This window comes from Epinephelus fuscoguttatus, linkage group LG15 (genome assembly GCF_011397635.1).
Source record: "Epinephelus fuscoguttatus linkage group LG15, E.fuscoguttatus.final_Chr_v1".
NCBI lineage: Eukaryota > Metazoa > Chordata > Actinopteri > Perciformes > Serranidae > Epinephelus > Epinephelus fuscoguttatus.
In genome coordinates this window covers 39,182,555-39,205,847 of record NC_064766.1, presented here as the reverse complement: position 1 = coordinate 39,205,847, position 23,293 = coordinate 39,182,555, and the positions used below count along the sequence as shown (strand labels likewise).

Sequence of the window (23,293 nt, the reverse complement as noted above, 5' to 3'; positions counted from 1 at the left end):
TGTGGCGTGGCGGCCATCTTGCCATAAACAATTAAGTTGTTGTAACTTGAGCATACAATGTCCAATCTACCTACTGATAACAGAATATATCATGTTTTTATAGTTTGGCATAATACTCCCCGAAGGGTGACCAGATCCACCTCTAATTTGTGTGAGTTTGAATGATGTTGCCATGGCTACGCCTTATTCGCCATGAAACAGGAAGTTATTCTAACTTCTAACCTGCTCGTCTAATCTGCCCCAATTTTCATTTGTTGTATAAGGCTCCAGGCCTGAAGGCATCAACATGCAAATGAGGTGTCATTGTGACTGCGCCACCTTTTGGCAACAGGAAGTAAGCCTTGTCAGTCAATTATCTTTTGATTTGCATGAAATGTCCATGGTTTGGTCTACGACTGATTTACACCAACATGACATATAATAAGAGTGTTCTCAAGCACCACATAATAGACACAGTAAGTGGTACAAAATTTGAAATAGGTCATTTCAGCGCCCACGCTCTACAAGGATATTCCGTCTCACTCCTGCATGCAGTGTCTGACTTTCACAGAAATGAAAAGCCCAGCAGTCGTTGTCCTGCCAGGACCCCCGAATGCGTGAAGATGTGAGGGGCTGTTCAGCGCTGCTTGCAGCTTTAATTGTTATTTATTACATTTTGGCCCTCTGGGCAGCATAATAACAACACTTGTCCATGTGCATCACTCCCCAGATCTCCTCAGTGCTGATCTTTGTTTATCCTGATGGGGAGTGACACGTTTTTTGATGCCAAATACACTTTCTGTACACATCTGCACAACTTCAGTGCATTCAAATTGCTAAAAATATGTCCTTACTCCCGGTGGCATTCAGCTGTGTAGATAATTTTGGTTTCATTTTTACATGTTTTAAGATTTCTCTCCTTGCAAACCTATAACAATTACACACAAAAAAGTTTTGAGGGGAAACAAATTATGTTTCTTTTTCATCAGCATAGTGAAGAAATATTTCAACAAACATGTCTGAAAAATCCAGAAATGTCCATAATGAACGTATCTGGAAAACATCCACTATCAAGATGGGCAAATAAACCAAAACTGTACACCTGAATCGATACCACGATGTGTAGGAGAGAAATTCTTTTATATGTAATTTAGGTGAAATGATCCTTTAATAATGAGCTCATTCCATATGAGTAGGTTGACTGAAATGTACTTAAATAATCAGAAAATATGGCAAAGCTAGGAGCAGTGTCCAAATGGTTGCAGATAGTGTACCATGTAAAACATCGCATCATCAGCAAAGAATTTTTTTTTTTTTTCTCTTAGCAAACTGAATGAAATCAATGGATCCGTAGAGCTGTGTGAACGGACAACAATGTGTTTCATGTGATTAAGACCTGTAGGTAAACAGTCATTGAGCAGGTACTGTAGATAGCACTGTGCGGAGGCAGGCTCACCACACACACACACACACACACACACACACACACACACACACCTGCAGATTTCTGGCTCTCTCCTTCAATTGAAGCTTTTTTTCATGGATATCACCATCTGTCTGCTCGATGGGGGAGAGGACTTCAATACCACAACAAATCAGGCTTATTAAGAGCAAAGACTCCAGAACGGTACAATTTGTTGTTTGAAATATGAAGTCTGCATGTTGATGCTTCAAACTGCCAGAAACAACTTGGCAGTCTCTTGTGCTCATTAGGAAAAGCCAGAAAAAATGTGCTGTGAATGTTTTCAATTCCGCATCTGAATATCCAAACTGCTGCATCCGCTGTAGAAAAAAAAGATCTTTTTTCCAGTCTTTAAATATTTGTACATTTACTGTCCTTAAAAAGCAACAAGCTTAAGTTCATGACTAGATAGACCTCAGAGAGCACAAAGTGACAGTCATGTGAACATGTGCCAGATCTCTTCCATGCATTCAACTATGTGCAGCAGTTCATGAGAATAGTGAAAATAATCCAAAATGCATCACAGTGATAAGAAATAAAATCCATGCCTTGATTTAAATGTTGTCACTGGTGTAAGAGTCTTTCCTCGGATCTATGCAAAGCATCTGTGATATCCCAGAATTGATTTTTAAAACACTTTTAACTGTCTACAAATAGGCACAATCCTCCCTTTAAAAGCAGCGACTGGTCACTTAAAAACAACCACTTTTGTTTTTTGTTCGTCTCAAACAGTCTGCAAGTTGGCAGGCATCTTTCCTAGATGTCATGCCATCCACCATCCCTTAATACCTTGAGATGAAAAAGTCAGCTCATATACTACATCACTTTACAAACGTCGATATGATACATATGAAACTGTTTTTAATTTAATGTGTTATGTTCAATGATGGTTATTCTAAACAGTTCTTTTTTGTCTTATCCTATATTATGTAATTTAGAAAGCATTTGCCTTGTACTGCTGACTAAAAGCAAACAGAAACCTCCTTGGTTTCTCATTTTCAGTTTCTCACATGGTAAATTGTGCATTTTGGGAAGAAGCTACTTATTTTAAAGAAGGTTTCATTCTCTTATAATCTCTATGGGTCCTACTTTTGGGGGGATTCGACATACAATGAGTTATAAAGGTATGAGTAATACAAAAAACTTGAATATGTGTGGTCTCTAAACAAGCCCAGAAGTCTTTAACTGGTATGCATGGCACTTTGCAATGTATACATCTCAGATTATAAATATTACTAAATTGCTAAATTTTTGCTCTTATAAAAATCTGTTTCAAAATGAAACAGAAACTGAATGATATGAAATGAGAAGTCAGCATATGCAAAACGTATTTTTTCGTGGTGATTTCGATGGACTAACTTCACAATATCCTGAGATTCTCCTTCATTTATGTGTCTGGCACCAAAATCATCCATTTGTCCATCTGTAAATGTGAAATCTGTCAAAACGTCTGTGAAGGCAGACATGACCTTTTCCTCCCAAACAAACCAGACCACTGAGAGACTCTGCTGGCTACTCACAGATTCGCCCTGTGAATGGAACAGAGCCGGCGGTGAATCCACTCAAAATGCTAATCACCTCCTTGCCACCGACTGAATTACTCCACTATTCATGCAAAACTCCCCTGAATGTCCAACAGTCGGTATCTGCCAGGGCCGCCGTTCCTGCCGCAGCTTTATACGGGCCACAATGGAGGTCTCTCCGCTACATCACATCATTTGACTCCCGGCTTGTGCTGCCAGTACAATGAATCACAATCATCTGAGCAGACAATGGCTTCTTTTCAACCAAAGGCACGCTTTCTCACTGCTGGGCGTGTGGTTTTAGTGTTTGAAGAGCTGGGGCAGGGCCGAGACAACCTGGAGAAAATGCCCTGGGGTGCACAAAAGACTTAATTTAACCTGCACACTGCAGTCAGGGAAGCACAAAAGGAAGTCTGATCTGCCAGCTGTGAACTCCCAGCATCACTTTATATGGACGATGGTATCAGTGCCGAGGAAAACCTCAAGTCTACTGACCTGAAGTGTGTAAAAATTAGGTGAAAGGGGTATTTAAAGGCCTTATAATTACTCTGAAAATTAAGTTCCTGAATCAGACAGCTTGAAAGTGCCAATCAGCAAACAGTGAAACCTACAGAGCCCTAAGAAAAAAAAATCAGCTATGAGCAATGAGTCAACAAGTCAATGTCCAGTGTTGAAACTAATTTTAACTTGCCATTGCACCTAAAGACATTACCCCTATCGTTTCATCTTTAAATTAATGGTGTTAAATGGATTTCTTGACCTTTCAAACGCATCCACAAGGATTTGGAATCAAGTGTCTCAATCCTTTTAGACACAGCTTCATTGTTACAGCTATAAAAAGCTAATCTTCTAACCGTGTCAATCCCTGATCCCAATCACTGTGGAATCAGTGACCAAGGTAGATCTGCTGTTTGGAAACCTCCTATTCCTCTGTTAAGCTATTAACCTGACAGACTCCACCTGACATTCGTAAATTTCTCTTTTAATTTCTGGCCCTGCACAAAATCGTCTGCATCTCTTTTCAGAGTTACACTACAAGGAAATTTACAAGGTTACAAGGAAATTTCCTTTCAAAGTCTGTGCGAATAAACACTCAGAACGGGCAAAACACATGACAGAAACAGCAAGAAAATCACAGTAACACAGTACAAGTCGAAGACAACAATGGCTGAGGGCACAAAACTGCTCCCAAAGTGAGTCAGGAGGAGGCATGGATTGAGGAGGTGACGGAGGTTGTGTGCTAATGTCAGTGCTCTGCAAGTGGTTGCAGTGTCAGTGAGGTCTGACAGGCTAGGAGTGGGGAGCCAATTATGTCGGAAGATATATTAGTGATTTTTTAGGAGGCTGTTTCTCTTGGTGAAGGTGAGCATGGTGAGATAGCAGGTGGTGCAATACAGGAGGATTGGTTCAATAATGCTACAAAAAAGAAGGAGCAGGAGGTGGGGTTTGACTGTGAGTCTTTGTTGGCAGTGTTTATGGATGTCTGTGGTGTCCTGATTGAAGCTTGGTTTATTGTCCATGATGATGCAGAGGTACTTAAAGCTCTCCACCATCTCCACTGGTTGGCTGTTGATGGTGGTGGGGCAATGAGGGGTGGAGAGTTTATTGAAGTGCCAGGTGTCAAAGATGAGCTTCTTCTTCTTGGTGTTGTTGAGGAGGAGGTGACTATTCAGCCTGTTTGTTATGCCGTCAGCAACTAGCACAATATAAAGATCGAGAACGTCTGTATAGGGAGGGGAGGTGGGTGGGTCAAACAAACACCGGACTTTCACCTGGGAGCCCGCTGTGTGAACTGTAAGCCAAACCATGATGGGTTTTTTCTAAACCTAATCACATGCTTTTGTTTCCTAAAACTACGGAAGCACACCTAAAAACTAAGTGTTATATCTACGCTGTAAGTTCATTTTGAACAACACTGTATGCTGTAACAAACATTAACTGGCACGTTGTCCCTGAACGTCTAGAACAAATGCAGGAGGGTACCTAGGGCGCCACATATAGACGTGTAGGACCACTGACAAAGCGGCGGTACTTGACAGCAGCAGAGACTTTTATGTTACCCAATACCCAACTCATGAACTTTGAAGCTTCTACATGTCTTAAAAAAGCTGGTTGCTAACAAGTGGCTAAATGAAACTACAGAACTTCATCACAGCAAACACGGCTTTACAGTCGTGTTATAGTGATGACAAGATAAGATAAGATAAGATACACCCTTATTCATCCCATAATTGAGAAATTCCAGATGTTATTTCATGAGACAGTAGTGTGGTGTGTTTATAGCCTAACATTAGCTTGTTATTGCTGGTGATTGCATTTAGGCTTCAAAATCATTAAACTAGTGTTCAATAGTGAAGATTATCCTTCTGAACAAACATGCAAGTATTATAAATGTTTGTTTGCCACAGAGCTTATTTTCGGCAATAACACAGAATCCAATGGGAAAATCCCATAGGCTTTTTGGCAAGGATACCAGTGCGACATATTTCTGTGAGATCACATTGCATTTGTTCTTTTAAGGCACTTCTAAATGACCTGTTCTGTGATTTAGGGAGGGGAGACTGGGCAGTATAATGAGTCGCATTATCAGACAATTTTTACACACCACTGAGACTCGTTTAAGAATCTGCACTCACCCTGTTTTTAAATGCAATCTTTACAGACCTCAGTGAAAACTCAGTGCATCTTTCTAAGGTCCATTTATTTTCCCTGAGAGTGCACAAGATTAACACCACCTGCACTTTTTCCTCCTGTTTTTTCCACTGCATTCAGCAGTTGCCTCCCCTACCCACCGACTCTCCAATCCCTCAACCCGCCAAGCTGCTGAGTTCACAAAACACATGATTGATCACCCAACAGCGGCGTTCAGTAAAGAAGTATTTATAAAACATTATTAATCGACAATCAAATTCCTGTCTATCGAGTCGTAAGGTGGCAAAGTGGTTTAAGACGAGCAGAATTCTCTGCAGGAACAGATGGCTGACTTCTCCTCAGATTTCTTCTCAAACTTTCTCTCTCTCTCTCTGGCGACTCATCTGTCACGCCCACACACCAATGCCACTGCTCGGCTTTGCTCTCTTTTCCCCGACTACCCGCCTCACACTTTCTTCTCTCTGCAATCATCCCTCCATCATCACTCCGGCCTCCCTCCTGTCCATGTCTTCAGTCTCGTCTGCTTCACCTGCAGTGTTTTCTGTCCTGGATGTGTAATTTCAGTGCTCCAAATTGCTTCTTCTCCGTTCTCTGCAGCCACTCTGTCTTTTGTTGTATTTTCTTTGGCGTGTCTAAATTCGATGCTCTCTCTCCTGGGATTATTTTTCTTTCTGTTTCAGTCTGTGGATGTGCCTTCGCTATCTTTCTCTCAGCTGGAACCTTCTTTCTTTACAATTATACAAATGTGTATGTGTTATTTATGTTTAAACCTGCAATAATCAGTGTCATAATAACAATGTATCATTTGAGTATCTGTGATCGGTGTCACTCGTAGTCGCTCAATATTTTTGCATTTTTGCGCTCTTATCAATTTATTTTATTATTTATTTATTAATTAATAATTGATTACTAATCTGACCAATTTTTAAGTCAAAACTAAAAACATTCCTTTTTTACACTGCCTAGCCCAACCCGCAATGACTGCAAACTTATTTCTAAACTTTTTATTTTATCTTTGCACCTCTTGTCTGCACTTTTGCTATTTTTAATGGTATTATTTTTTAAATTGTAAATCGTTTAGTTTTTATATTTATCGTTTTATACTTTATTGCTCTGTAAAGCACTTTGAATTGCCCTGGTGTATGAAATGTGCTATACAAATAAATCTGCCTAATAAAGAAGACTTTTCTTAAGATCAGTATAACTCAATGCAGTATGTAGTACTGAAAGAAAAAGTTCAGCAGTAGTTAACTCCAAATCTGAAACTGAATTGATTAAAATTGTAGAATTTTATTTAACAAAGTTGAACCCTGAATGCAGAGGTGCAGACTCGAGTCACTTGACTTGGACTCAAATTTAAATATTTTAGACTGGCCTTGGGAAAATCAAAAGGACTTAAAACTTGACTTGGACCTTGGTACCAATGACTTGTGACCTGAACCTTTTGACTTAAATACTTGATTTCTTCACCCAAACTCAGAAACTAAATAGTCTGTTGTCTAACAGGTACGCCACTAACATTAATGCTATTCATTCCATGTTCATTCATACAACACTTAATTCAATCCAACAGCATCCAATTAAGTGGCAGGAGAGAACCATCACGAACTAAGGTAAAGGTAAGGTGAAGTAAAACTTTAATCTCCCGGAGAGGTAATTTGAGATACAGAAAGAAGTCATGAGTACAACAAAACAGACAAATACATAACACACAGCATCCGGTATCACACACACACACACACACACACACACACACACGGGTAAATCATGGACATTAAGGGTCAGTGCTTGTGAAGATTAGTAAAAGCAGACCAGACAAAGACAATCTGTAAGGCTATGTGCTGCATTTTGGGAGGCTAAATGTCCGCCCTCATGGGAGCATCTGAAACTCAACATGGAGGGATGTTGAGAGTCTGAGACAGCTGACTGAGCTAAACTTGAACTTTGAACTAAGCTCATGTTTTGAGCACCAGTTGGAAAAATTGATACCAAAAGTCTGCGTACAAAACTACATGGTGACTTGAAAAACAATGACGTGGTCCCATCTTTGCCTGAATGTATTTGTTTTTTAATTTTCCTAGCACATACTGTGATATGATGGAGCTCTTCTTTGTCCTGACACACATTAGTTTTGTCCAGACTGAAGAGGCCTGTGTCAGTAGCACCCAGACATTGTATTCTTCTCTCTCTTTGTATGATCTCTGATTTCTGTTGACCATTTTTTGCCGGTCAGATTGTAATCCCTGTCTCCTGTTCTCTGTGGTCAGGCAGATGGAGTCCTCCATGAGGTCCTGGGGTCTCAGTAAGTCCCTGGCCTCGGAGCAGTGGTGAGCTTGGCCTGGCAGGTTCTGTGTCCCTGCCATCCAAGATGACACGTTAAAGGTTAAAGCTGTCACCAGCCGACTCCCCGTCCTGCTAGGACGCACTCACTACCCTTCCATGTCCTATGGAAAATCAACTTGACAGCAGAAAGCAGGAGGAGCTGCAGGAGCACTACAGTTTGGTTTCAGGATGGGGGAACCAGATATAGAGGCCTTAATAAAGATCATGTCAGCAAGGGTTTACTACTGGCAGTTTTTGTTCGCGGCCATTTTGTGTGCAGAAAACATGGAAACTAAGCTACAGGTGATGGTCATGTGAACACGACTGCAGAGAGTATGACCATCCATACTAGTCATCTGACTGAAGATGTGACCGCCACATGGTCTCGTGAATTTTCTCCCTGCTGGAGTTCAGATTGTCTTCTTACCGCACATGAACTGGTGTGTTTGTGGTGGGCCTATGATCTGACCTCGCTCTGCCACAACTACGAGACATGCGCCGTGGGTTGAAGTTAAACTGCTCCCATAGACAGGTGCACTGTGCATACTGGGATGCATATGAGCAAAATCAACAGTTGTTAGCAGCTAGCCGGAGAATTAATAAAGGTCTGACCTAGACTAGCAGCCAGGAAGGTATGTTTCCTTTTTGATATTTCAGCAGATTGGACCTCCCTCCTGCGTTTAGTTTATCGCCTGTGCATCGAATCAATAGGCAAAGTGAACATTCTTGGCTTTAAAGAATGCATTCCGGTTATTTTATTTGGGACCTTATTGTTATGTTCCATAACTTGCAGACCGCAGCTTCAGCTAAGCTTCAGCACACCTCTTGACTTCTCCCACTACTAAACCACTAAAACTGCCATGCTCACTGCAGCAGCTACAGCCAAGACCAGTGTAGATCATGGTTTTGGGTTTCTACTGGAGGCATGTTTACATGCTTTATCAGTCAAAAACACTTTTTTTTCATACTGTCTGTGCTGGGACACAGGGTATGAGCCCTCTGTGTCTCGCTGTCTCTGTACCATCACTACAGCGGGAAAATGAGCTGCACTTTGTACTGTGAAAAATCACCAATAGATGTTTTCACAACCGTACATGTTCCAGCAGGAATATGATCTGAGAGAACAACCAAGATTATAAGTTTACCTGATGTTAGCATGTAGCTACATGTAGCAGTGTAAGTAACATAAACACTTGCGGTAGTGAAGCAGATGGAGTCATAAGCTGACATGAGTCTGAGTTATTTTCCTCATAGGAATTACTTTTATATACGTTTACCTCATTATTTGAAACTTGGGCCACATTTGAAACAAACATCTGACACTGGAACATTAAATATGTGACTAAAAAATAAGGAAAAGTATAATTATATTTCTGTGTAAAAAGAAACAGCACCAAAAGGGAAACCCATCATCTTTGAAAACACTAAATAGCGTGGGCTCATTCAGGAGCTGTAAACCCACTGACACACTGTATGTGATACTGGCCTGTAAAAATAAACTTGGCCAGAACGACAAAAAAAATCAAAAAAGCATCACTTGGCATTAGCGGCACTCGTTCTTTGTTCCTAAAAGTTGACATTTGGAGGAGGAACATGGTTTTCACGGGACACAGACAGACATAGTATTCCATTTTGAATCCAGCCTGGGGCGACAACACAGTTCCACCTCCTGTGTCACACTGACCTCCATTTTAAAACAGCTCTGCGTTATCACAGTGTTACTGAACCGATCTGCAGCCGCACCACAGACTGCTTCAGCTGCTGCAGCTCTCTGCTTCAGACCCCGACACAACTCCAAAACTTCACATGGATGTTTTAAAGCATGCATACCTACAGAAAATGCATTTAAAGGAGCACATTTGGACAAGGATGCTCTGTAACACAAATATTTGCCTAAATGCATGTTTTACTACAGGCTGCATAACCCCTGATCAAAATTCAGGGTTACGAAAAATATTAAAATGCACATGGAACATGGAGTTTCTATCTGTATTGTAATCACACGTCAGGGAAACTTGTAAACCTGTTTCCGCATTGTCTCATTTGTTCTACAGCCGACCCTGTGATTACCAATCATGATGTTACCACTCCGCACATCTTTGTCACACCACAACTAATTTATTGCTTATTATCCCAAATGAGCTATCGACTAAGTTGATTATGCCTAACAAAAATGCACTTGGGAAATTCATGTTTGAATAAAAATGAAAAAGGAGTTACAGGAAAAGTCCCACTTTTTTTTTTTTTACAAAATAAGCTTTCCTGTTTTCCTTCCTAGAGTTACATGCAACAGTTGATATCCATCCCAGATCTGTAGTACATATTCTCCTGATTCAGGATGTGGTTAGCTTAGCATAAATACTGGAAGCAAGCGGAAACAGCAAACGTGTGCCTGTGCACAAACATGCAGGCTGGAACTACAGTATGTATTCATCTGCAAAGCATTTCTTTGCAGCATCTCAGCCCTACAGCCCAGGTTACAAAATATGTTGGTCAAGGTTATATTTTATATTTTAAATCTGGACACCTCACTGTGACAACAAGTCTTCAGGAAGCAGCATACAGTCTGCACTGACTGTTATGGCATAATACTCCTTTTTAAACAGGAACTGTGCAAATTTGCAGGAAAGCCCAATCAGTCTTTTTCAGCATTGGCAGTATAAAATCAAAATCGGGGAGTGCAGCAAAATGCTGCCTACCTACTTTTGTTTATACAGAATGTGCCTTTTTCGGGGCAATGGGGGGCGTGAGCAAGTAACAAAACGTGTAGCTCAGCGTGTGACGTAAACAGTGACGTGGGAGGGAAGCCGCGGCTTGTCAGTCCTTCAGCAATTCTCTCGTAAGTCAGCCCGTTCTTCACCGTCCCCGTCATCTGAAGGTTAATGGCCTCTTTGTTTGCGAGGACAAGGAGGGCGCACAATTCCTTGTCTCCCCAGTTGCTCATCTTTACAGTGTCTGTCAGGTTTGTGTTTCCCTCTTGCTACTAGCTGCTCGCTAATTCCTGCTATCAGCTGTTTCCTGTTTATCCACCACCAGTGGGTCGCACATGTGGCGTCATCAACAGCTCCTCCCATAAGTCATCAACAGCCCCTCCCGTGGCGGAAGGCCGCCTCGTTCTTTTTAAACCAAAAAGGTTTCGCCAATATTTTACCCCCATGTGGCGGAAAATCGGGCACCTCGGCTCTGTGTGTCTAAACACTCGCAGCTTGCCGGCAAAACAGCCCAACATTTGCAGAAAATCTGGCGGTGTAAAAGGGGCTTTTGGTTCCAGTACAAGTCTGACTGACCAGATGTGGACTGTGGCTATTCTGCTACCTGCATTATGCTGGTTTCAAAATCCTCTTCACTTTGGGAAACAACAACCTCCGAGCTAACAGGATTTCTGCAATACTGCTTGCCTGCATTGTTCTTTCGGTGAATTGTTGTAAAGATCTACAACGAATAAAACAACTTGTGAACATGCCTTGGAAAAGCCCAGACTCCATCCCGCAGGACTCTCTTGCCCGATGTTCCTCTGTTTTCTGAGTTGATTTGCCACATCTTTCAAAATGTCTCCAGTCAAACGACACCAAAATTCAATCCTTTTTGCGCTGGGGTCTGATCCCAGACTGTCTGCCTGCCAGATCAGCAAACTTTCTGTTGTCCCTGTCAACGTAGCCGCTCTCCTCCTGGCGATTTTGCCCATTTAGCATGAGCTAACATCGCAGCAGTGCTAACATCTGATACTGAGACGTTAAACGATCCCAACAAACTTACACCAACACTGAAATGGCTCCACTCTGTCGTTAAACCTGTCAGTAACTGTAGCATATCCACTTGATGCTAACAGTTAGCCCTGTCACTGTGTGTGTTCCCCCTACATTATTTTGCAAGAGCATTGTCACTGCATCCTGGGCTTAGCACCACCCAGGACGACTGTGATTGGTTTAAAGAAACAAAAACAAACCAGAGCGTTTTCCCCCTATAGCAGAATGATAACAAGGTGCTTCCAGACCTTTCTCTAGCACTGACACGTACAGCGCTGTGGAGATGGGTTTGTCTACGCAAAACTATCCCAGCAGAAACCCTCTTTGATCGATTGGGCTTTTTGTAAGGTGTGTTGTAAAATTGCTACATAAATAATTGTGAGAATATATCACTCAAAACTATCTCAGCCCAGTGATATGTGTATTAATACAGTGAAGTATGTCAGTGAGCTAACTGCCCTGTGTGCTCCCAACATGAATGCAACGCTGTAATTTATAACACAGGCCTGAACACTTCCTCCTGCTGCCATCCAGCTGGCTGATTTAAGATGAGTCTGTTTCACCAAACTGCAGCAGGCGAGTGCAGGAGGCTGAGCGGACAGGCTGGAAAACTGGAGCAGAAAATTTGGCCCAATCACACACACAGACACACACACACACACACACAACAAAAAAAACCCTCCACGCCTGCTCTCTGCACTGAGTTGGAAGAAACAGCGGGGAGCAGAGGATGCTGGGAGTTGGGGGCTCACAGTCAGCGGAGGCCGAATTCAAATATTCAACTCGCTGAAATGACAGATTGGAGTCCATGACGATGTTTTTCGGGAGGCGAGATACTCACATTGTGCTGGAATGATTTTCCCACAGCAGTGTGCTATTTTAAAAACGCAGCACTCCGAACCTTGGCAAGCCTTACGACATCAGAGCCAAGGATGATGCAAAAGTATTCTCTTCCACCATTCCCACCACATATTCTACACTTGTATTCCAGCCTGAAAACATAGAGCTGCTGGTCCATTTCAGGATACAGCAGCAGGCACAAAGTGTACCATCAGTAAAAGTCAGTACTGGTCCCCCGCGTCAAAGCTAGCAGCAGCAGGACTGCCGGCTACAGCTATTTCTGTCCAACAGTAAACACTTTCAGTCTACGGTGGCTTCCAGCTGTGTGAAGCTAATATCATCTACGTGTAGCTCAGGTTTAACACAAGAATCAGCGTGTTTGCTGCCACATATAGAAATTTGTATCTCAAAATTATGTCACTGCCTTTCTGTTTCAAGGAATACAATGAGCTAATATCAATTTGAAGCAAGTACTATAAAGTTCAAACTGGAGTGAATATTTTTGCAGAGCACAAACAGGTCCTGTTTGACGTCACGAAGGAATCCAGGAGATTTCTGCCAAACTGGACCTAAAGTCAGATTTGGCGGGAAACTGCTGGATGAAAGTTAGAAGGTAACGTCCCACAAAACATCTTGTTTAATTTTGGTTGCTTATTTTGTAAAATGAATGAATGAATCAGTGATCAGAGTAAAAAAAAAAAAAGAAAAAATCATCAACAATATTCATATTGTTAGCATTAGAGTCTGCAGTCATGCTTGTGACTCTGTGAGGCTGTACTCAAGTGCAATGGTGCTTTAAGCTAAATGCTAATTTTGGCGGCAGGTCATGTTTACGGTGTTTACCACTATAGTTGAGCATACTGGCTTGAGAAAACTCCTGGGCTGGATATATATATATAATATATATATATTTTTTTTAACATTTGAAGACAAGAGAAGGTTATAATTCACCTTGGCCTAATACTCAGTTTTACTGAATAGAGCTTGAACGCATCATAATGTAACTCAATGCAACGTCCTTCTGCAGTTAGTTCCCGCCATGCTGCTAACAGCTAACAGCTAATGTTAACTAGCTCTACTGCTGATGATGTCAACATGGATCTGTGTTCAAAATGTGGCATTACCAGGGAAACAAGTGCGTCCCCTGATGTGTCGATATGATGTTTAGTGTATCCGTGACATGATCAGTCTTGAGTCCTGCTTTAAAGCCTGCACAAAATTGATGTGACACAACAGAAACACATCGACCACTGCCATCAGTGAATGCTACCTTAATTAGTGATCAGCCGATGGCAGTCAACAAGGAAAATATCGGCCGATACCGTTGTGCAGCCGATAAATTGGTGCATCTCTACTACTTAGCCTTAAATGCAGAGTATATCTGAGGCTGATGGAAATGTTTAGCATTTGCTCATATATCAAACTGAGATTTTATCCTGATGATGGCGCTGTGGGGATCACCAGTCATTAGAATCAGTCCTGTAGAAACCATAGCATGAAATGACTTGCGTACCATCCATCCCATAGTTGGTGCGAGCTTTTACTGGCGGATTGACGTAGTTGCTAATGTGGCTGAAAATGGCCAAACTATCAGAAGAATGTTTCATATATGAGGGTTTCTTGCAAAAACAAACAAAAGTTGCAGTGTCACACTGACATTGGAATTTTGGGATCATTATCCAACGTTTTTATTTTTATTTTTGCTTGTTTTTAACCTTAATAACTTTGGCACAAACAAGATGCAACAGATTTGCTACCGTGGCAAAGTGTTTTATCACAAAGTTTTATTTCTGTGTCAGTACTAATTTGGTCAAGCAATACTTTGTTTTGTTTTTAAACTGTGTATCTGGTAATTTGTATTGGATTTTATACCGAAGCAGGAAGTGATCTAAACAAAGTCATCACTTTGTTCTGGAGAGCAGTCTAATTACCCAGAGCGCAAACAGACTGCCCACTGCTTATTCTGGTCTCAGGCTCCACACACACACACACACACACACACACACACACACACACACACACTTTCATTGGTGTTTAGCGGATCAATCCTCAAATTGACAGAGCTTGAGAAAACTCCTGGGCTGGAAATGGTTATTGATCAGCACGGTGCGACCACAGAGAGCCGCTGTGTGTTCAGCTGCTGCTTACGAGTCAGAGGACGCACTCAGCGGAGATGAAAGCCAGCGAAGCGCTCTGAGACGCTTTTTACTGAGACGTTTATTACTGAATACAAAATCGTTCCCAATGCTTTGTTGGCTGCAGAGGAAACCGACGGCAGACAAAACAAAATAGAGAAGTGAAACAGATTATGTCCATCTCTGTGGAGTCAGTGGCATTTCACTCTGCAAAATCCTCTCCTCCTCAGACGCTCACATGACCTCCATGTCTGCAAAGCTGGCAGAAAGTTTGTCTGGATCGAAAGCCATTCACCACAAATGCTCTGCGTGTCCCATTTCTGTAGATTCCTGAAACAAAACTGCTTTTTAAATGAGTGAGGAAATTCATTTTTGACCTTGGAATGAGCAGTTTGAGTGGTTACTTTTTTCCTCAAAGTACATTTTGAATTATTCTTTAAGGAGAAAAGGCAGAAGTTTTCAGTAATACACAGTTCCACAGTAGAAATGAGGTTGTGTTTACTTTACATTGTCATTCATTTTAATTAGTTTTTGTTTACCGTCATTTATCGTCTGAGTGTCATCGGAGAAATGTTGGTGCATCAATACTGTTTCCATAGTTACCTCCAGAGATGAGACTCAAACCTCCTGATAGGCAGTTTAAATGGACACCTGTGAGCCAATCAGATGCACGTGTTATCTTGACTGGTATCAAACAGAATGGTCCACATTCCTTTTCCAAAGTCAGTGTGACACTGCATCCATTTTAGCTGATTAACATAGGGAAGCGGATACAATTTTCCTAACCACAACCAGAGAGCCATGTCTGCATTAATCTAACATCATTTTAAGTCCACACTGATGCGTAGCCATGCCAAGATAACTGTTTTGCCGTGGCTTTAAGACGCAATATCGAGACGAAATGTTGATTTAGCCTTAATAGATATCCATAGCACTCGCCATTGTTCTTACTACTCCTTTTTGGTTCTGGCACAACAACCTGACAACAGCATTAGTCCCCCTCGTGGCATTCATTGGTTATTTTATATTATACAACATTAGTCAGTGACAGAAGCAAATGACCTATGTTTATGTTCTCCTAAACATGGACCTCTAACTGACGTCATGATTGTTTTCTATCAGAAACAAAGGCATAAGTATTGTGATGTTGTTATTAGTGCTGTAGGACATGTGACTTGAACAAAGGAGGCCACTGTTAGCACTGTGCATTTCTGTAAAGACTTCATACGTATCATATCAGCATTTCTAAGGTGACTTAGTATTTGAGCAGAATTTTTTTTAGCCACCAAACGACGAGTGACCTGTTAGTTCCAACAGTGATAGTGCCACAAATGTTGGTCATTTTAAGACAAAATATGATTTTTTTTCCTAACCATATTTTGTGCCTAAACCTAACCACAGGTTTGTCGAAACACAGAGTACTCACCAAGTAATAATGTACAAATGTAACTTAACATAAGCGCGAGATGTTCCGGACGCACTGTAGGTGTTGTCCTGCTGAATTGGGCGGACGATCAGAAAGTACTGTATGTGTCGTTCCAGAAGGCAATGACAGACAACGTATTTCAATGTTTAGTTTGGAGGACTTCCCTCTACCAGTATTCCCTCTAACTGTGAAAAAGCCAAACATTAATGATACCATAATAGCATTTTCTGTGTCTCTGAGTGGGCACTAGCATCGCGTATGTGAAAGTAATCTGAGCTCAAACTTGTTGACACTCAAACGTCTACACAATTTCGAATAATGTAGACAACACATTCTCACTCCCACCTTGTCAAATACCAGTGCTTGTTCAGTGGCCCTTATGTCTGTTTGTTACGAACATAATGTAATGTCATGTGACATACATCACTGGCATAGTATGCTACACAAACTAGCACACTATGTTGTTATTAAAATAACTCGACTGACTTTTGGTCTCAAACAGGACACAAACAGTGGTCTTCTGGGTGAAAGTCCAGAGTTAGTTTGACCCTTCCACCTCCTGCTCTATGTGGCTTTTTTGTTCACTTTATTAAGGCAGTTGTTTGAAGCATAAATAAATGAAGCCGCATGGTTTGACATATACACTACTGGAGGGTGCCCCTGTGCGTCAGTATCTGAAGCAATTGTCAGATTTCCCGCTGTGATGTCAGGAGTGCCAGGACAGATGAAAACTCCATAATTTGTTGGAAAACGTCTCAGTAAAAGATGAAATGTAAACACATTCGAGCAGAAAATAAAGCCTGTCTGATTCATTAATGAGGTAAGTTTTCAGTTTTCTGATGTTTCTGACATTTCCTCTTTGTTGACTCTAAAAACTCTTCGTCCTGTTGAAGCGGTAATAAAGAGCGTTTCTCGTCTGTGCTCACCAACCTGTAGCACTTTGTCATTCCGTTTTGATTTATTGTGAAACGGAGCGAAGCCTCTGGCCTTGTTTCTCCTGTGAAATGTTCAAAAGATTTTCCTGCTGTCTGACACATCCAGGTCAGACTTTCAGGCGCTGTTAAGTGATCGAACAGGTGCCATCAAAGCTTCAGCAAAATACCCACAATTCACTGCGCTACAGGCATTTACCAATCAGCAGCAGCTGATGTAACTGGGTCGTGTCAGTTGGTTTTCTGTGGGAAGTTTTTCACCTCGAATGACTGGTTTTAAAAAGTATTCGACAAAGAAAATTCAGTATTCTGATAAAGAAATTTGGTGTCCTATGTTGGTTTAAATTATGTATAAGGATCAGGAGCAGCCCACCACAGTCGATTACACAAATATATGTCATTTATACAATATATTATGCAAGGGTGTAGGATTTTTTTTAATATCTGGGGGGACCTGTGTTTAGAGAGAGATCTGGATGTCTTCTGAAAAGAAAATTTGAGCATGAAACACTTCATTTTGTTGAAATTTTGGTGCCATGTTTAGCAAACTGTGGTCATCTTTGTCAGCCACAGTGTCTTTTACTTTTAATCCCCCACTGTATGGCGCCATAATCAGATATTCAAAGTCCAGAAAAAGTGGCTTTGACTAAGCTAAAGAAAAGTATTGAAACTAAAAAATGGACTCAAGTTCCAACATATTCTCACTCCGACCTCGTCACATATTGACATTTGGTCACAGACTATCCACATCGAGATATGACGTGCACTGGTTGTTGACATTCTATTACATCTGTTTTCAAAATACACCTCTGTTTGCACTGGAAATGTAAAGTTTGCATATAGTCTCTTTCAAAATAAAAGCACTACATGGGTACAAAACCGCGATTTGACATTTTTATCCTTCAACAACAAAGCCTCCCAGGTGAAAGTCCATGGTTGTTGGACCCATTCACAACCCCTCCCGCCCACTCTACTCAGACTTGTGCTGTCTTAACTTTCGTCGCCGTGCTGCGCTGCATTTCCCCCTGAAGCTGCCAGGCACTGCTAAACAAGGTCCCTCCAAAGCTGAGGGTTAATGTGACTGATCAGACCTGTAAGATGTGTCCGCTGCCTCTGCTCTGTTTTCTCAAACAGATAAGAGACTCAGGGACGAAGGCAGCAGCTCGCCATGAATCCCAAGGCCTGTTTAGTATTTACATGGTTCCAAACCTGCCGCCTCTGCTGGAAACTGCAGCCTGGAGCAGACAGCTCTCTCTGAGCAGCCAGGCACAGAGACGCTCTGTGTTATTTCTCACCTCGACTTCTGAATGATGATTTCTGAATCAATACTTGTGTGTCCTCTCTGTTTGGAATTCATTATGAAGTAATGAATAACTCACAGCTGGCATTATCGATGAACACCATCACGACTGGAGCTGGAGACTCATCACTTGTTCAGTAAAAGAGCCTCAGGTGGATCAGCCTTCATTATGGCTGTTAGCTCTAAGATCCACAGGGGCTGAACTTTAGTCTGTATCCCAGTGAGAGGCTGCGTGAAGGGGCATGATCCGACTCGCCCAGCAGGTCCTCTGGGACATGACGCAAATCTAATGAAGTCTAATAGCTGTCGCAACCTGTTGTTGGAGTTGATTCTGATGGAGCTACAGACTGAACTGTTGACTGCAACACAGTGAACCTTGTGAAACAGAAGTTAGAGCATCTTTAGCTTCTGTGTATTTCATGGTGAAATAGAATAATTGAGCGGTGTACAGTTACAAGAGGCATTTAGATCCAATCCCTTGCATTTGACTGGATCGGTAAAGATGGACTGGCTTAGAGTTTATCGCGCTACAAAGCTACAGTGGAGCGGACTGTTGGCTCCACACACAGAAGGACGAGAGAGAGATGAATGAATGAATTAGACCTCTGCCACAATGTTTTGGAAATGGAAACAAAGATTTTGCCCGCTGACATCCAATCACACGTCTCTTCCTATCTCTCTGTTTATTGCCCTGTTAGCTACTACAACACACAAATGTTGAAGTGTGGTTTTATAAGGGGCCGTACACATGCCGTGTTTTTTGCATCCTCAAATGTTGAATGTAGACACATGGCAGGCAAGCACAAACTTCTCCAACTTTTGGAACGCAGCAGTGAGCAGCTCATGTTATGTGAGGAAGACCAACCAGTTACAGCCGACAATTATCTTTTACTTCATCCATACATATCAGTCTGTGATAAATATGGGAAAGATGGTCATTTTAACGCAGGACTGCTGGAGCTTTACATCTGTCCTATGGACGACAGGCCTACACACAACAGCGCCTGGAAGAAGATCTAAGAAGATCAGGTAAATAGGCTCTGATAGGGTGCTTGTTGAGGTCGCTTAGCAACCTCACATGCAACCTGCCGCCATGCTCTTGAAAGCCGGCACAGAAAAGGCACAAGAGTAGCACCCAGCGCCTGAACTTGTGTTTTGGCAGTTAAAGACGCAACTCCCATGACCGGTCTCATTTGATTGGATGAACTTTTGTGAACGCCACTGAGATCAGGATGAGTCATTGAACATTTGGGACTGTTTCATCTGGTTTTACAGAAATTAAAAGACAGGGATATTGATTTAAAAAACTGAAACTTTCTGACTTATATTTGGACTGTAACAAGAGATATATAATTAGCACAGGGACCCAGAATTAACACTGGGAAAATGTATCTTCCATTTCATGTGGACTTTAAATTCAATTTTTGTACAATGATCTTGGGATGCTACAACAAACAACAGAGTCCAAAAGAACAAGAAAGTGAGGAGTTTGATGAACGTGTTGCTGACCGACTGGTTCAACAATAATGCAAAACTGGCTCAGACAATTAGAGGCAGACAGGACTGAACTAACGTGAACGACTACATGGCAGAACACAAACTTTGACCAAAGGTGAACAAGCCTAAACTGAAGCCACATTTTCTGCAGCATGTTTTTATTTTCATCATTGTGCCATGAACATAAAACTGCTTCACGTGTCAACTGGAGAATGAGGTGTTTCAGACAAGCACATGAACGTAGCATAATAGTACAGTGCTAAAAAAAGTAATGCAAAAAAAGTAATGCACCAAAATTTGTACATATTCATAAAATCATGAGCCAGTAATTTGTGCATAACCCACATATTTGGGAAGGCCGCGATCAGTGAGGAGGCAGGTTGGGGCAGTGGATGGGTCGCAAAACACAGAGCTTTTTTGTGGGCCTTTCCCCAGGAGACTGGTGGTGTGACCTGTGTGAACTTTGAGTCAATTTAAGATACGTCCTCACCGTGAGTCATCTCCTAAACCTAACTTTACTCGCCTAAACCTCTGTAGCTTTACGTCAATTTTGAACTTGACGTTAAGCGGCGTAACGTCATTTGTGGAGCGCTGGTTTGTAGGATATCATACAAACTGTTGCATGAGGATACGTTGACTGGTTAACAGCTAATTTAGATCACAGAACATTTGAGCAGAGCTTTTTGTTCATGAAATCAATCAATAGAAAATTATAGAACAAAGACAAATACAGACTCAATCAAACTGCATGGACAGGACAGAAGGTCTGACAGTTGATTTAAATTCGGGAAAGGTTCCTCAGTATCTTAGTTTCTAATTATTCCGCTGCATATTGCACATTAAAAAGTTTTCCTCCCAAACTGTAGGAGTTGAAATCTCATTTGTTTTCTGCTGATGCTTACTTGGTCTATTCCTAAATACAGCTGTGGCACTTTGACATTTTAAATACCCTGATGGTGGAGAAAAAAGTGCTAACTAAACCCTCCTGACTTTATCACAGTGAAGAAGCAGTTGAGTACACATGGTGGAACCAGGACAGAGCTAACAAATGGGTCTGCACTTCAAAATGAGTCTTTTAAAAATAAAAGTATCTCCTTTTCAGTTTTATTTATCACTTAAGTCACCTTTTGCCTTTGCTTTTGACTGTTGAGCTGCTGTAACAAGTGCATCTCATCAGTGTGGGGTTAATAAAGTTTATCTTGTTTCTCTGTCTTACTTTAAAGTAGCCTTTAGATCCAAATCATTATTTAAAGTGTCAAGTAGGTCTATAGAACAATTCCAAATCCACAATTTACATAATGTGAATTTCAGTGATCCGTCAGCTTCTTTTAAACATCAAAACATGCTAAATGTAACTTGATTTAACAGTTAAGCGAGCTGTGAGGAGCGTCAGTGGTGGCAGAGGATCTTTAGTGCATCCTCAAAAATATGCAGAGTGACACTTTGACTTTTAAAGTCTTTGTGAATGGCATGAATACCACACATGAACCTGCTGCTGAACTTTAAACACATCCCTGATGGATGTGACAGACACTCTAGGTGTTCATATGGATGAATAAAAAACACATATAGAGTTCAGACTTTGTGATTTCAAGTCAAGAGTTCAGCCGTGTGTGTGTTTGCTGCACCTCCTCTCACACCTGATCCAGATCATGCTGATTGCAGAGAGTAGAAGTAGAGCTTTCTGAGCTAAGCTCCGATAAAAGCCTGTAACAAGTTTCAGTTTGGGGAGTCTGTCCTGATTGTATCCTGACGGTGCACAGATGTAGAAAGCTGTTTGGTTCTACTTATGTTTTCCTCTCTTCACAACTGCTGTTGTGTTGGCTGACAAGCATGAGTCCACTCTCGGATGTAGAGGACCAAAAAATTCACAAATCCGCAATCTTCATGTAGAAAAAACACATTTCAGTGTTTAGCTCAAAGTGAAATGATGCTTCAGCCCACTAAAGTGTGTACTGTTCGTTTTAATGTAATCGTCTGCTCTATAAAAAATGCCCATAGTGACATTTTCAAAAGCTCCCATAGTCCAACCAACAGTCTAAACCTGAAAAAAAATTCAGTTTCCTATAAAAGAAGAGTGAGAAAATGAGCAAATATTCACGTTTTAGAAGCTGGAAACAAGGAATTTTTCAAGCGTTTTTACTTAGAAAAAGAGAAAGATAAAATGATCATCAAAATGAATGCTTTTCAGGAGCTACTGGAAGAACAATAAGCAAACTTGGGGCCCATCCCAATACCCCCCTTGGCCCTACCCCTACATTTGTGCGTTCCTGCGAGGGGCAGTGGTGTCCCAATTCCTTTCTGCGTGTAGGGGTAGGGGGCATAACGAGGGGTAGTGGGTATGAAACTAGCCCTTCGGAGCGAGGGATTTCAGATGCTGACTTGCCAGCGAGGGTTAGACGTCGTCATGACTACCACCGAGCAAGAGACGGGGAAAAAGTTCATAGATAGCTAACGTTACCATCGTCAGGTTGCTTGTTAGCTAGCTAGCTAGCTCACACTATCTGGCGTCTGTCATCTGTCCTGTTCTGCAAAATTGTCGGATTTTTCACATTACGATAACACGCCAGCTAGTATAACTATGCTGCCTCGTAATGTTAGCTGGTTAGCTAGCTAGCAGAAGTCCCCTGTCGTCTGTCGTTCATCAAACGAAGCATGATGAATGTGGCAAACGCAATCGGTAGGATGAACTCAACTGGAGACTCCATTGTAGATGCCGGTTGGAAATGTAGATGGCTCACAGCTTCCTGTTTAAAATAGTTACGTATGCATGAACGTAACCGACGCGGTGACGTAGTGAGTGGTGTCCCAATTCCTAGGGAAAGAATTCAACCCCTACCCCTCGTTGCTTTATTTCGAGGGCCAGGGGGTAGTGGACGAGGGGGGGGGGGGGGGTATTGGGATTGGGCCTTGGTCTGTTTGTTTGGAGAGGAAGAGACCTCTCTGGGTAATTCTGCTCCCGGTAAAAACCTCCCGAACATCTGGATCTTAAGTTATCAGAGAAAAAAGGAGCACACATCAGCAAGTGCTGGGCAAACAGCCATCTCCGGCACGCGAATAGCCACTGGAGAAATACTGATTTCTAACTTTGAACTACTTTATTCAGTGGTTTTACCAGTTTTAGTCGCCTGGTCCATTTGTTTTGATGACAAAGAGGCCTCTGCGGATAATTCAGCTCCTGGTAAAAACCTCCTGGACAATGGACAATGAAGGGATTCTAACCAGGAGCAGTTTCAGCTGGTTGCTATCTGCAACCCTCACAGCTAGATTCCACTAATTCCCCCTAAATCGTACACACTGGACCTTTAAGTTAAATTTGATATTCATTTACCCACCATTTGGACCATTTTGACCAAAACCCTCTTGGAATAAGTGTCTTCATCATCAGTAGGAAATAGAGCCATTAAGGGAGTCGTTCAGCTACAGTACAGGACATTCACGAATGCAGTGTACCCTTTTGTCCCAGTGATCACTCCACC

General features: G+C 41.8%; 2 protein-coding genes across 3 annotated transcripts in view; both read right to left on the bottom strand.

Moving 5' to 3' along the window:
* efr3a (EFR3 homolog A (S. cerevisiae)) overlaps positions 1-1,389 on the bottom strand; it is a 578,128-nt gene extending 576,739 nt beyond the window's left edge. Inside the window, exon 1 of the mRNA XM_049598484.1 lies at positions 1,376-1,389. The gene's annotated coding sequence lies outside the window, so the exon portion shown is untranslated. The remainder of the gene's footprint in view (positions 1-1,375) is intronic.
* The window catches only part of basp1 (brain abundant, membrane attached signal protein 1), a 76,455-nt gene that overhangs the window by 2,720 nt on the left and 50,442 nt on the right, over positions 1-23,293 (bottom strand). The window contains exon 1 of one of the 2 annotated variants that reach the window (XM_049598559.1): positions 2,962-3,153. The exons of the other annotated variant lie outside the window; for it this stretch is intronic. The gene's annotated coding sequence lies outside the window, so the exon portion shown is untranslated. Of the gene's footprint in view, positions 1-2,961; positions 3,154-23,293 lie in introns of those variants that run through there. 2 annotated transcript variants of the gene reach the window in all.